Raw genomic sequence first — 11452 nt, 5'->3', positions numbered from 1 at the left:
ACAACATGCGATCTCTTACCTATACTCTCTGCATTTTTGTAAATGCAGGACAGGAAGTAACGCAACCACAGTGTATTTTTAGAATTCTTGTCGAAAATTAAGTCAATTAAGCACCTTCGGGAATACAAATTAAAGTAAAAGCGAAGAAACAACAGCTCTTTTAAAATCTACAGAATCACTATTAAGAAAAGCAGTATCGAAAAACGTCAAAACCTGTTTCATTATAGGAGGGTTTAACTTCTGCAATTTGATTATTCAAATAAACTTGACTTTTATGATTTGTGATTGAAAGCTTTTACTCCAAACGACTTTATACTTGTATGAACTTTAATATATTCATAATTCAATTAAATTTATGATAACATATTTTATCCCAATTTGCATGGAAATATTAAAAAACCGTTTCCATCAACGACGTTTTTAAAAAAGCGTTTTGAATAACTAGTCTCAAAATTTAATTTTATAGTGATTTAATTTTTTATTCGAAAAAAAAAATATTTTAACTTATCTTTTCTTGATAACTGTATACAAATTTTCCGTAATTCATCAATAAAATTTAAATGTCATATCGTAAACATAAAAATGGTAATGTAATCAGAACAAAAAAATTAGCACTTTAAATGCAAATAAAACGAGTCTATTCAAATTTTCGAAGCCTGTCAAAAGATAAATAAATAGAACAAGACGAAAATCGAGCCTTTTTACGATATCTTTTTACAAATACGGAATTCTTACATGTTCTTTTTTCCCTTAACTGCAAAGCTTTTTCCCTATCGTTTTTCCCTCAAGTCACAGAAGCTTGATGTGTGTATGCGTGATTGATGAAAGTGTGAGTTCCTATGCGTGCAACTTGAGCAGACGATCGACGAAGCAGCAAATAGCTTCTGCAATCGATTAGAAAAGTGGGGAGGTAGAAAGGAACTCTTATAAAGAGGGGGTAAAGTGATTGGAACACCCTCAATGTGAAAAATTATGGCTAAAGTAAGATGAGGAACATAAGGTATCCAACTCGCACGTAATTCCATTTTTTTTTTCTAATCGTAGTGACGAGCTCTGTAATAAAACGAAGAAAAAAAATAGAAGGAGATTTAAAAATATAGTGAAATAAATTCTTTAAAATATTCATCAAATATGTTGATCAAAAGTAGACATTGTGAATCAAAAAATATGCATTTAAATTTCATTGTTCACTAATTGAAATTTGAACATTACTTAATAAGTTATAGTTATTTTAGAATTTAATATTTTATATTTTCACACTAATTCTTAAGAAACAGCGATTTTCAACTCAATATCATAAAATATATTTATTTGTTCAAAAAACGATCAATACTAAATAAATAAATTATGCTAAATAATGAAATAAATTAGAAGTTAGGACACATCCAATTGAATAAGTTCGTGAAATAAAATTTTTGATTCCATTTATAATTTATTTAAAAATAATAATTTATTATTATTTAAGATAAATTTATCATTATCGTTGCCTAATTTTTCTTCCTTTCAAAAATCAATTAAGAAGTTAAAAAATCGGACATATATCTTTCTAAGATAACGGCATATTTGTTTTTCATTGAAAAAATCTGTTCCCGGTATTTTGAAGTTAAATTATATGATAAATAAGTCGATGTAAGCTTAGAAAAATAACAGAATGAGAAATTGATTTAAAAAAATGTGCTTTACAGTAATATTCAAATTTGGCAAAAAGTTTCCAATTTATTTGTTTAGCATTGAATCATAGATGTTCTTAAATAAAGTATTAAATAAATTGTGACATTGCTCTTAAAGCATGAATTCCATGATACAAGTTCTAATCAGCAATTTAAAGGTTAAAGAATTTTTTGTTTTACAAACTAAAAAATAATGAACTTAGGTTAATCTCATACAATATTATCAATCATAATAATGTGGTTTTTGAAAAAAACGAAACAGTTTCAGAAACTGACAGATAGTTTAAAAAATTCTTTGTTTACAATCTAATACAAACAAGAGCTATACAAATATTTTTAATGTGCTAATAGAATTTACTACAAGGAAAACGTTCTATGATATGTTGGGCATGAATGTAAGAATAGCTACTGACTAAAAAAAATAATTAATTAAATTATAACATTTTAGTCAGTAATTATCAATCTATATCTTTGGTTCATCAATGAAGAATTAAAAAAAGTGACTTTAAAACAATTCCAAAGTAAACCTTAAAATTTTTATTCCCATTTTTTAAAAAACTTAATGTCATTTAATTTGTTCACACAAATAAAATCTGATCTAGCGAAACATTTGATTTGTTGGAATAGTAAAATATAAATATATCTAAAATTCTATCAAAAATTGAAGTATAAATCTATATTTATTATTCGACGGCAGGCTTCAAAGGGTTGCAGTTTAGAATCTCTTATTTTTATTTGGCGATTAAAATTATCACTCTCCTAATTTAAATATATGATTATAATATATTATTAAAAATCAATTATTATTATATATTATAAATACCTAATAATATAATAACATTACTCAAATTATTTCACCTTTACTGTTTTCCTAGTATTTGGCTAAGGTTTTTATTATTATAGGGGCTTTTTATTAATATTATTAGATTATTATAATATTATCAGGGGCTTATTATTAATATTATTAGATTATTATAATATTATCAGGGGCTTATTATTAATATTATTAGATTATTATAATATTATCAGGGGCTTATTATTAATATTATTAGATCATAATAATAATAATTATTATTATTACAAACTGCAAATATTAAAAACAAATGTTCATTGTCCTAATTTAAATATATGATTATAAATTACTATTAATATGTTATTAAAAATTAATTATTATTATATATTATAAATACCTAATAATATAATAACATTACTCAAATTATTTCAACTTTACTGTTCTCCTAATATTTGACTAAGGTTTTTATTATTATAGGGGCTTATTATTAATATTATTAGATTATTATAATATTATCAGGGGCTTATTATTAATATTATTAGATTATTATAATATTATCAGGTGCTTATCATTAATATTATTTGAAAGGTTATTATAGGTGCTTATTATTAATATTATTAGAAAGGTTATTATAGGTGCTTATTATTAATATTATTAGATCATAATAATAATAATTATTATTATTACAAACTGCAAATATTAAAAACAAATGTTCATTGTCCTAATTTAAATATATGATTATAAATTACTATTAATATATTATTAAAAATCAATTATTATTATATATTATAAATACCTAATAATATAATAACATTACTCAAATTATTTCAACTTTACTGTTTTCCTAGTATTTGACTAAGGTTTTTATTATTATAGGGGCTTTTTATTAATATTATTAGATTATTATAATATTATTAGGTGCTTATTATTAATATTATTAGAAAGGTTATTATAGGTGCTTATTATAATATTATTAGATCATAATAATAATAATTATTATTACAAACTACAAATATTAAAAACAAATGTTTATTGAATATTAAACTCTGAAAGCATAAAAAAAATAAACTAATTAATTTAAGTGACACGCCAATAAACATATTAATGTATGAATACATTTAATTAATCATGAATATTATCTGTATAAAATATTTTGTAAAAAGATTATTTGATATAATCCGCATTGACAAAGAATCAAAATAGAGTATTAAAACAATTTGCGAAACTCAATTGTTAGTTGAAATGCTATCGTAATTTGAATAGCATTAAAAGCATTCTGCCTATTTTATTACAGGAGTTTGCTGTAAAGGGCATTAATCTAAATATGCATATACGTCAATGTTTATTGCTGCTGAATATGTGATTAAATTTGGTAGATAGAACACAGCAGCATTCGGTTGCCATGGTAACGAAGCTCCTCTTCTGATTGGCTAGTTCTCACAATGACGTTCGACCTCATTTACTTTCTGGCATGTTTGCTGATTTGTCTATTGGGGGATATTTTTTTCTTTCTTTCTAATTCTTCATTCTCAGAATAATATCTTAATGTTTCAGAATTTCATAATTTCGTTGTTCTAGTGATGTTTTATCTTTTTTTTATTCAAATGTTTCCATGTATATTTATCTTAAATGGAAAAATAAATATGGCGGAGATGCTTTTTAGCAAACGATATTAATGCAATTATGTAAACAATTTATCATTTTTGAAAGTAGCATTAAAAGTAAAATTATGATTGAATAAAAAATTTTGGAACAAAACTATTTACTTTTATTTATTATTTTATTTTGCTTCCACGTTATTAGAAAGTGTAATTTCACTCATTTTACTTAGGTATTGATCATATTTAGTTTAATTGAAGAAGTTTGTTTTAAAAGATTCCATTAGTCACAAAAATATATAATTTTAGATGAATTAAAAAATATTTATAAACTTATGAATTGTAGTGCAATTTGTCTTTTTAATTCGAAAATATCTTTGTTAAATATAAAATAGAGATGTTAATGTTTAACATTTTTTATTTCTTTCCAAAAATATAAATAATGATGATTTTTTTAAAAATTGAACAGTTAAAAACATTATTATTAAATGTTTTGTCCATAAAAAACATTTGCATGCATTGTATTTTTAAAAATCTGATTCATCATTAGAAAAGAAAATTAAAAATTTAAAGAAAAAAATTCAAATTTTAAAAATTGTTTACTAATTTTTTATATAAAAGATCAAAAGAGAACGCGATATTTTTTTTAAAAAGTTCACTAATTTTATTACATATGCTAATTTTAAATTTGGAAACTTAAAATAAAACAATAAAAAAATATTTGATAATGTTAATAAAAACTTAATATACGGTAGCATTTTTATACAATCTACAAAACATGAGCTAAAAACTTTTCAACAAAAACTAGAAAACAATTTTTTAAACAGATATTATTTATAGAGACGAGATTCTAAACATATTTTTTAATCCAAACAATTGAAAAAAATACTAGTATGAATTGATTACAATCAAATATTTATTTACACTTTACATTATTTATATGCTTTTTGTAGAAATTTTACTATTTGTATTATTTATGTTCTCTTTGTTCACATTTCATACCATATTTAATATTAATATATATTGTTATCTAATTATTTTGTGTTATCGCAGTATATTGTAGAGTAATCCAAAAGGAATTGTTTTATAATCTGCATTTTTAGAACCCTTAGCAAAAAAGGAAAAAATATGCACATCAGCAAATTATTATTTAAGCAAGAAAATTATTACGAAATCTAATCAATCTCTAATAAGGAAGACAGGAATACAAACATCAAAACCTGTTTGCTAGTAAAGAAAATAAAAGGCAATGATATTAAAAAAAATCCAATTTACTTCAGGTAATCAAACTTCTTCTTAAGTTTTTCATCCCGCCTTTCTTAATAAGTAATTCGAGAGATTTCAACAGTGTTTTTATTTTTCCCTTGCTTATCATATTTTTCGCATCATATTTGACAGTGATATATATTAACCCCTTCCTTCTCGCTCCCGTGAAAATGACGGGGTGATGTTTCGCCCTCTATTTCTCGCTCCCGTGATGTTGGCGGGCTGCAGTGTTCTGTAATAGCGCGCCAATAAGAATAAATCTAATTCATTTCTTTCACCCGGAAAACATTTTATTTCTCATTTTACACACCAGATGGCAGTACTAGGATATTTTTAAGGTAATTGTAGATAGTTGGTTTATTTTAAACTAGATGTCATCACTAATCAAATACGTAATGCAAATACAAAAGGCAATAAAATAGGCACTTTTACGACCGTTTTCTTGAAAATTAACCGATCGTTAAGGGGTTAATAGCAGTTGTTACAGAACACCCTGTGTATAGCATATTAAATTTATTTATTTTTATAACATACTTATTTTACAGTCATTTATTTAATCTAACTGCATGTAAATTTTTAAAAAAAATATGCGATGTTGTAAACATAATTTTAGCAAACCTCCATAAATAACGCCATTATGAAACATGGCACAGTCATATCAGAGTTAGTCAGACTTTGTCAATTGAAGTGAAAGAAAAACCTAAACTCATTTTCAATTCAACATCGTTAAATCTTGATGTTCTTGGCTGAGTGCCAGCTACTCAATCGTAAAATGTTCCCACCTTTTAAGGCGAAGTGGACAAATCGTTTTTATATCATGAAACGAAAAGGAGATATTATCTATTGTGTACAATCTCGCTATGTATTTATCAAATTTATTTCCCTCTATAAATTTGAGCGATAAGTTCAATGGCCACTTTTAATTTTAGATCGTCACTAGAAGTTTAGTATTTTATTTTATTTATTTATTTTTGAGTGCTTCTGTTTTCTTAAACAATGTGCTAAAATGAACTTTCAAATTTTAAACAACCAATAAAGCTAAAGTTACAAAAGAATATAGGCCAAAAACAAACAAAAAAAAGTAAAATTATTTTATACTAAAACAAAAAAAGTTTTTCAAAAAAATTGCGAAAAATATGCCCTTATTTATTGTTCTTTTTTTTTTTTTTTTTTTTTCATTGTTAAAAAACGAAATGTTTTTTTCTTTTTTTGAGAGAGAGAGAGAGAGAGAGAGGGTATAAAAATAAAAACTCCTTGGTCTATTTGAGGTGATGAACAATAACTACATATTATTTTAACTTTACTGTTAATTAACGGCATTATTAGTACAAAAGTTATTAATAAAAAAAGAGCTATGTTCCAGATCAGTGCTGATTCGTAACTCTGAAGGATTGATAAAACTTTAAAGAACACAAATGAAATTAAATAAATAAAATGTGAGTAAACTGATTAATAAAATACTGAAAGAAAACACAAATAATTAAGATCAAAAGGATAAAACGTCTTTGAAAAAAACGCGCTAAGAAGCAGCAGAAATTTCAGAAAAAAGTATCAATATGATAAAATTAATTTATTAATAATTAATAAAATTAATTTTTTAATAAGTTCAGAAAATGAAATAAATGCAATAAATAAATAAATATTTAAATACCGTAATGTTAATGTTAGATTAAATAAATGTAATGTTTAAAAAGTTAACAACTGATTAAAAGCTCAACATGAAAACACTGAAGGAAAAAAAAAGTATAAAATAATGAAAATTTAAAAAAAAAGTTTTTATATTTTTATATGTAAAAAAATGAACTTAGAAACATACAAATTCACTTAGAAACAAAACATTCACTTAAAAACATACAAATTAGAAATAACAGTCGACATGTTTCAATCGCTCAAAAATAGGCTCCCATTTACAAGGTTTGCCAGATGTGAATGAGAAGAAACAAAAGTGATTTGAAATATAAAACTTAAAGTTTCCAACGAAAAATAAAAAAAATAGAGGTAAGAAGCAAACATTTTAAAACAAGTCAACTGTTATTTTGGATTTGTATATTTCTAAAGCGAATGAAATTTTAAGCAAGTAATGAGTTTTTATGTATTTCAATCAATCTGTTAATTTGTGTCTTGAACTTTTATGTTTCAGTCATTGATTTGGGACCTTTTTATAATAATCGGCTTTTGAAATATTATTTTCGAGCAAAATCTAGAATTTTAAAATATTATTTCAATGAAAAGAAACATCAGAAACTATATATAAGGCATGTAGGCATTATTATAAATGACTTAGCATTCTTTTGATGAGATTTAATCTTGAGGAACATAATTATTTCAAAGGTATAATTTGAACCATTTTTATATTACCGAATATTTCGATTAGGTTAAAAACGTTTTTGTAGAGGTATTCTACTTTTGCCATTATAGTAGCAAAATTGCCAAACGAAGGCAGAATTTCATTACGACGTAATAATTGCAATTGGCAAAAACATTTATTCGTGATGTGCTTTCAAGTAAATTTGAGTAATGAATTTCATAAGCAGCTCCAACATTTTCAAAAATACTCACTTACGATGGCGGTAATTACTTTTATAGATTTTCGTGGTTAAGTTTAACAAAAATAATATTTTCCCCGGAGAGAGAACACTTTTATGCATATTTAAAGCATAAATGAAAACAATGCCGAACAGCTTGTTTCAAAAATAGATGAACGTAAATTTGGATTGCGTGCTTTTTGCTCGTAAAGTAGGAGAAATGGAAAACTGTGTCGTAAAGCGCATTGATTTTAAGTTATTTTAAAAATAACACTCTTGAAAACTAACACTCTTCTTGGAGTAAATGTAATGAAAACAAATTCGTCCTAAGTGCTTTGGGAATTTCATGGAGATTCCGAGAAATGTGAAAATAAAATATTCTTTCATAACCTTTTATCTTGATTAATAAGGCTTATTAGGGAAGATTTTGTGAATAGAATCTGATTTTTGGTAGAATAGATAATTTTATAGATTGTTACACAAGGAAAACAATTCTGATAAAATGAACGTTCTGTGGGGCAATAACGATTCTAATAATAAAACAAAAACATAATTTAGGTAATAAAACCAAAATATACGGTATTTAAATTTTCATTTGGTAATTTTTCCGTTCGTATGGCAATGCTTATTCGGAAATTCTTGTGTTCAAAATTATAGGTCTTATAATCTCACATTTAGTAAAAAATATATGAAATTGAAAAGTAAATTTAACCGAATAAATGGTTTTTATGCCATTCTCTAAAGTAACATGATAAAATTACCACATTTTACCATATTTACCAAATTTTATCACATATTATAAAACTATATTTGTTCTCAATTTTACCAAAATTATTACCAAAGCGGTTTGGTAAAAATTATTGTGCTTTTTGGTGTTACCACAGAGCCAGAAACACAGCAAATTTTACCATATTCTGTCAGTTTAATCATACTTTTTTCAGTGTACGGTGAGAAATATTTTATAAGTATTAATAGGAACTACAGTGAACTACGTTTAAAAATTAAGTTTGTAATTTAATAAAATCTTTGAATTTTTTAGATGTAATGTATATTTTAATCGCAGTATATATGTATATTCTATATTCTAATAAAGCAGTGTGAAAAAAATTTTCAATTTTAAAAATGAAGAAAAATTGTATTTTGGCTCATTGAAATTAGATTTCTTAAAATGATATTCCTAAATTGTACAGATATTTTTTTTAGTTTGAGGAATTACTTACTAAAATTAACATGTACTGAAGCATTTAACTATTAAAGTTTTGTTTGATTTTTTTAGCGTATGAAGTGCAAAAATATAACTATATAACTAGGCATTGAATAATTGAGTCAATTGTAGCAGAATTTAAAAATTCAGTTCACCATTTTAAAAAATATGTATACAAATCTAAGTATACGAAGAACTTATAAATTAGCTGTTAACTAAAAAATATCCTTCCAAATTCATAATATAAGTAAGTTTCAAGCATCTGAAAGTTACTAATTCTATGATACTTTCTAAGGCCTATTTTATTAATACTATGCATTAATGTGACACTTTCATATGTTTTAGCTTAAAATTTAAGGGAAAAAATCAATTCCATAACCAAATCATAAACCAAAAAATGAATAATTAAGTCAACCTTTCTTCAATATAAAACATTAAGAGATAGAGAATCGAATCAAATCAAAATCACTGAACAAGAAAAAGTCACTTGCTTATACAAATTCATTTTTAACCGTAAATAATAATTCTAGATGTATTAAAGATATCTATAATCTTTTGAGAGCTTCTATCACTTATCATTGTATTGCTTAAAAATCGTTTGCTGTTTTTTTCTTTTTTTGAAAACCATTTTTATAAAAATGTTATTTAATTTATTATTTTTGTTTTTGCTTTATTTACTTTCAATACTACAACTCACTTGAAAAGCAAGACGATTTTTTTTTTACTCATTGCGCAGACATTTCGTTCTTTACATTAATTCTATAACTTATTTTGATTTCTGTAACTTTTTATTCGTTTTGATAAAATAAAATCTAAATTTAAAATTTAGCTTTTAACAAATTAGGATTTACTAAAACAAAACTCTCTAACTACACAGAACAATTCATTCTAAAATTCTGTGCAATCCTTTAATTTCTTTTAGTCTGCTTTTAAAAAAAGTTAAGTGGTTGAAAATTATTCAAATAAGAAGTCATACATGCCTAAAATAGTCATTCTTTAAAAAAAAGAGCGAAGTTATTGAATTTTACTACAATAAGTTTGAATTCTATCAGGTTTTCTATTAGTATTCACATTAGTATTACATTAGTATTTACATAAGTATAACATTAGTATTTACATTAGTATTACATTAGTATTTACATTAGTATAACATTAGTATTTACATTAGTATTACATTCTATTAGTATTTACATAATTACTTTCTGTTTTAACAAACTACTTTTCGTTCGCTTTACAATCCATTAAACCACTAACAACAATTTATTACTTTAAAATTTCAATGTTTCTTAAATAAATTTAATAAGTAGGAAAACATATCCGAATTCTCCGCATTTTTCTTCTTCTAATTACTAACAGTTTTATTTATATCAGAGCAATACCTTCCATCAATTTCGGAATTACAGTTAATTAATACTATTTACATTGAAAGCGCAGTTTTTAAAAGTGGCATTTATAAACTTTTAATGGAAATCAGATTTTGAATAATTTTCTTATTTTCAACGGCAAAGAAAATCTTTCGTTTTCTCCGAATTATAATTTTTTAAATTCGAAATTAAAATTAATTAAATTTAATTGAATTAAATTCTTTAAGCATAGTAGCGAAAAATTCACGACATGAGCTCAACATTGAATATGGCCCAAAAACAAATAACTTTTCGCGAAACTATTGGAGGGGGGGGGATACTGAAATAGAAAGAAAGTGTTAAAAAGCATTTAAATTTGACATCGGTTACTGAATGCTGCCATTGCTAATATACATTTAAAAAATTATTCTTAAATAAATGAATGTTTTTTGCAATAAAAAAACTACAATATTTTATTATCTGCCGGGTGGACATTTATAAGAGAAAGTTATTTTATTCTGCAATTCATTCTCTTCCCCCCCCACTAGCTGAGCCATTGTGGCAGTTCTCCACTGAGTAAAAAAAGATATGGTCAAAACTACCAGAATATGGTAAAATTTAACGTTTTTCTTACTCTATTGGAGAACCAAAAATCTGAGTTTTTGCCGAAACGCTTTGGTAGTAATGCTGGTAAAATTAACAATAATACATGGTTTTATAATATGTAATAAAATTTGGTAAATGTGGTAAAATTAGGTAATTTTATCATGATACTTTAGAAATGGCTTAATTTTCAGTTGTGCATTTTTTACTAAATGTGTGGTAATAAGAACTATAATTTTGAAAACCATGATTTCTGCCAAACCGTTACCATACAAACGGAAAAATTACCAAATGAATGGTTTAAATAGCGTATATACTAACCATAATTATAGTTTCTTTTTACCAGAGATGCCATCATTATACAGCACAGTAATTTTTTTCTCGATGTGTTTATATTCTTTGTGTCTATTTCTCTATGTGTTATACTTATAAAAATAACAAAACAATTTT

The 11452-nt window shown here is 24.6% G+C and overlaps 1 long non-coding RNA gene across 1 annotated transcript in view; it reads left to right on the top strand.

The window, feature by feature from the left end:
* The first annotated feature begins 786 nt into the window (after positions 1–786).
* The window catches only part of LOC107446885 (uncharacterized), a 50599-nt gene continuing 39933 nt past the window's right edge, over positions 787–11452 (top strand). Inside the window, exon 1 of the long non-coding RNA XR_011637858.2 lies at positions 787–1000. This is a non-coding gene — a long non-coding RNA (uncharacterized LOC107446885). The remainder of the gene's footprint in view (positions 1001–11452) is intronic.

The sequence above is a fragment of the Parasteatoda tepidariorum genome, chromosome 9 (genome assembly GCF_982258835.1).
Source record: "Parasteatoda tepidariorum strain Cologne lab strain chromosome 9, Ptep-v5.0, whole genome shotgun sequence".
Classification (NCBI taxonomy): Eukaryota; Metazoa; Arthropoda; class Arachnida; order Araneae; family Theridiidae; genus Parasteatoda; species Parasteatoda tepidariorum.
This window is presented reverse-complemented; position numbering and strand designations above follow the sequence as displayed.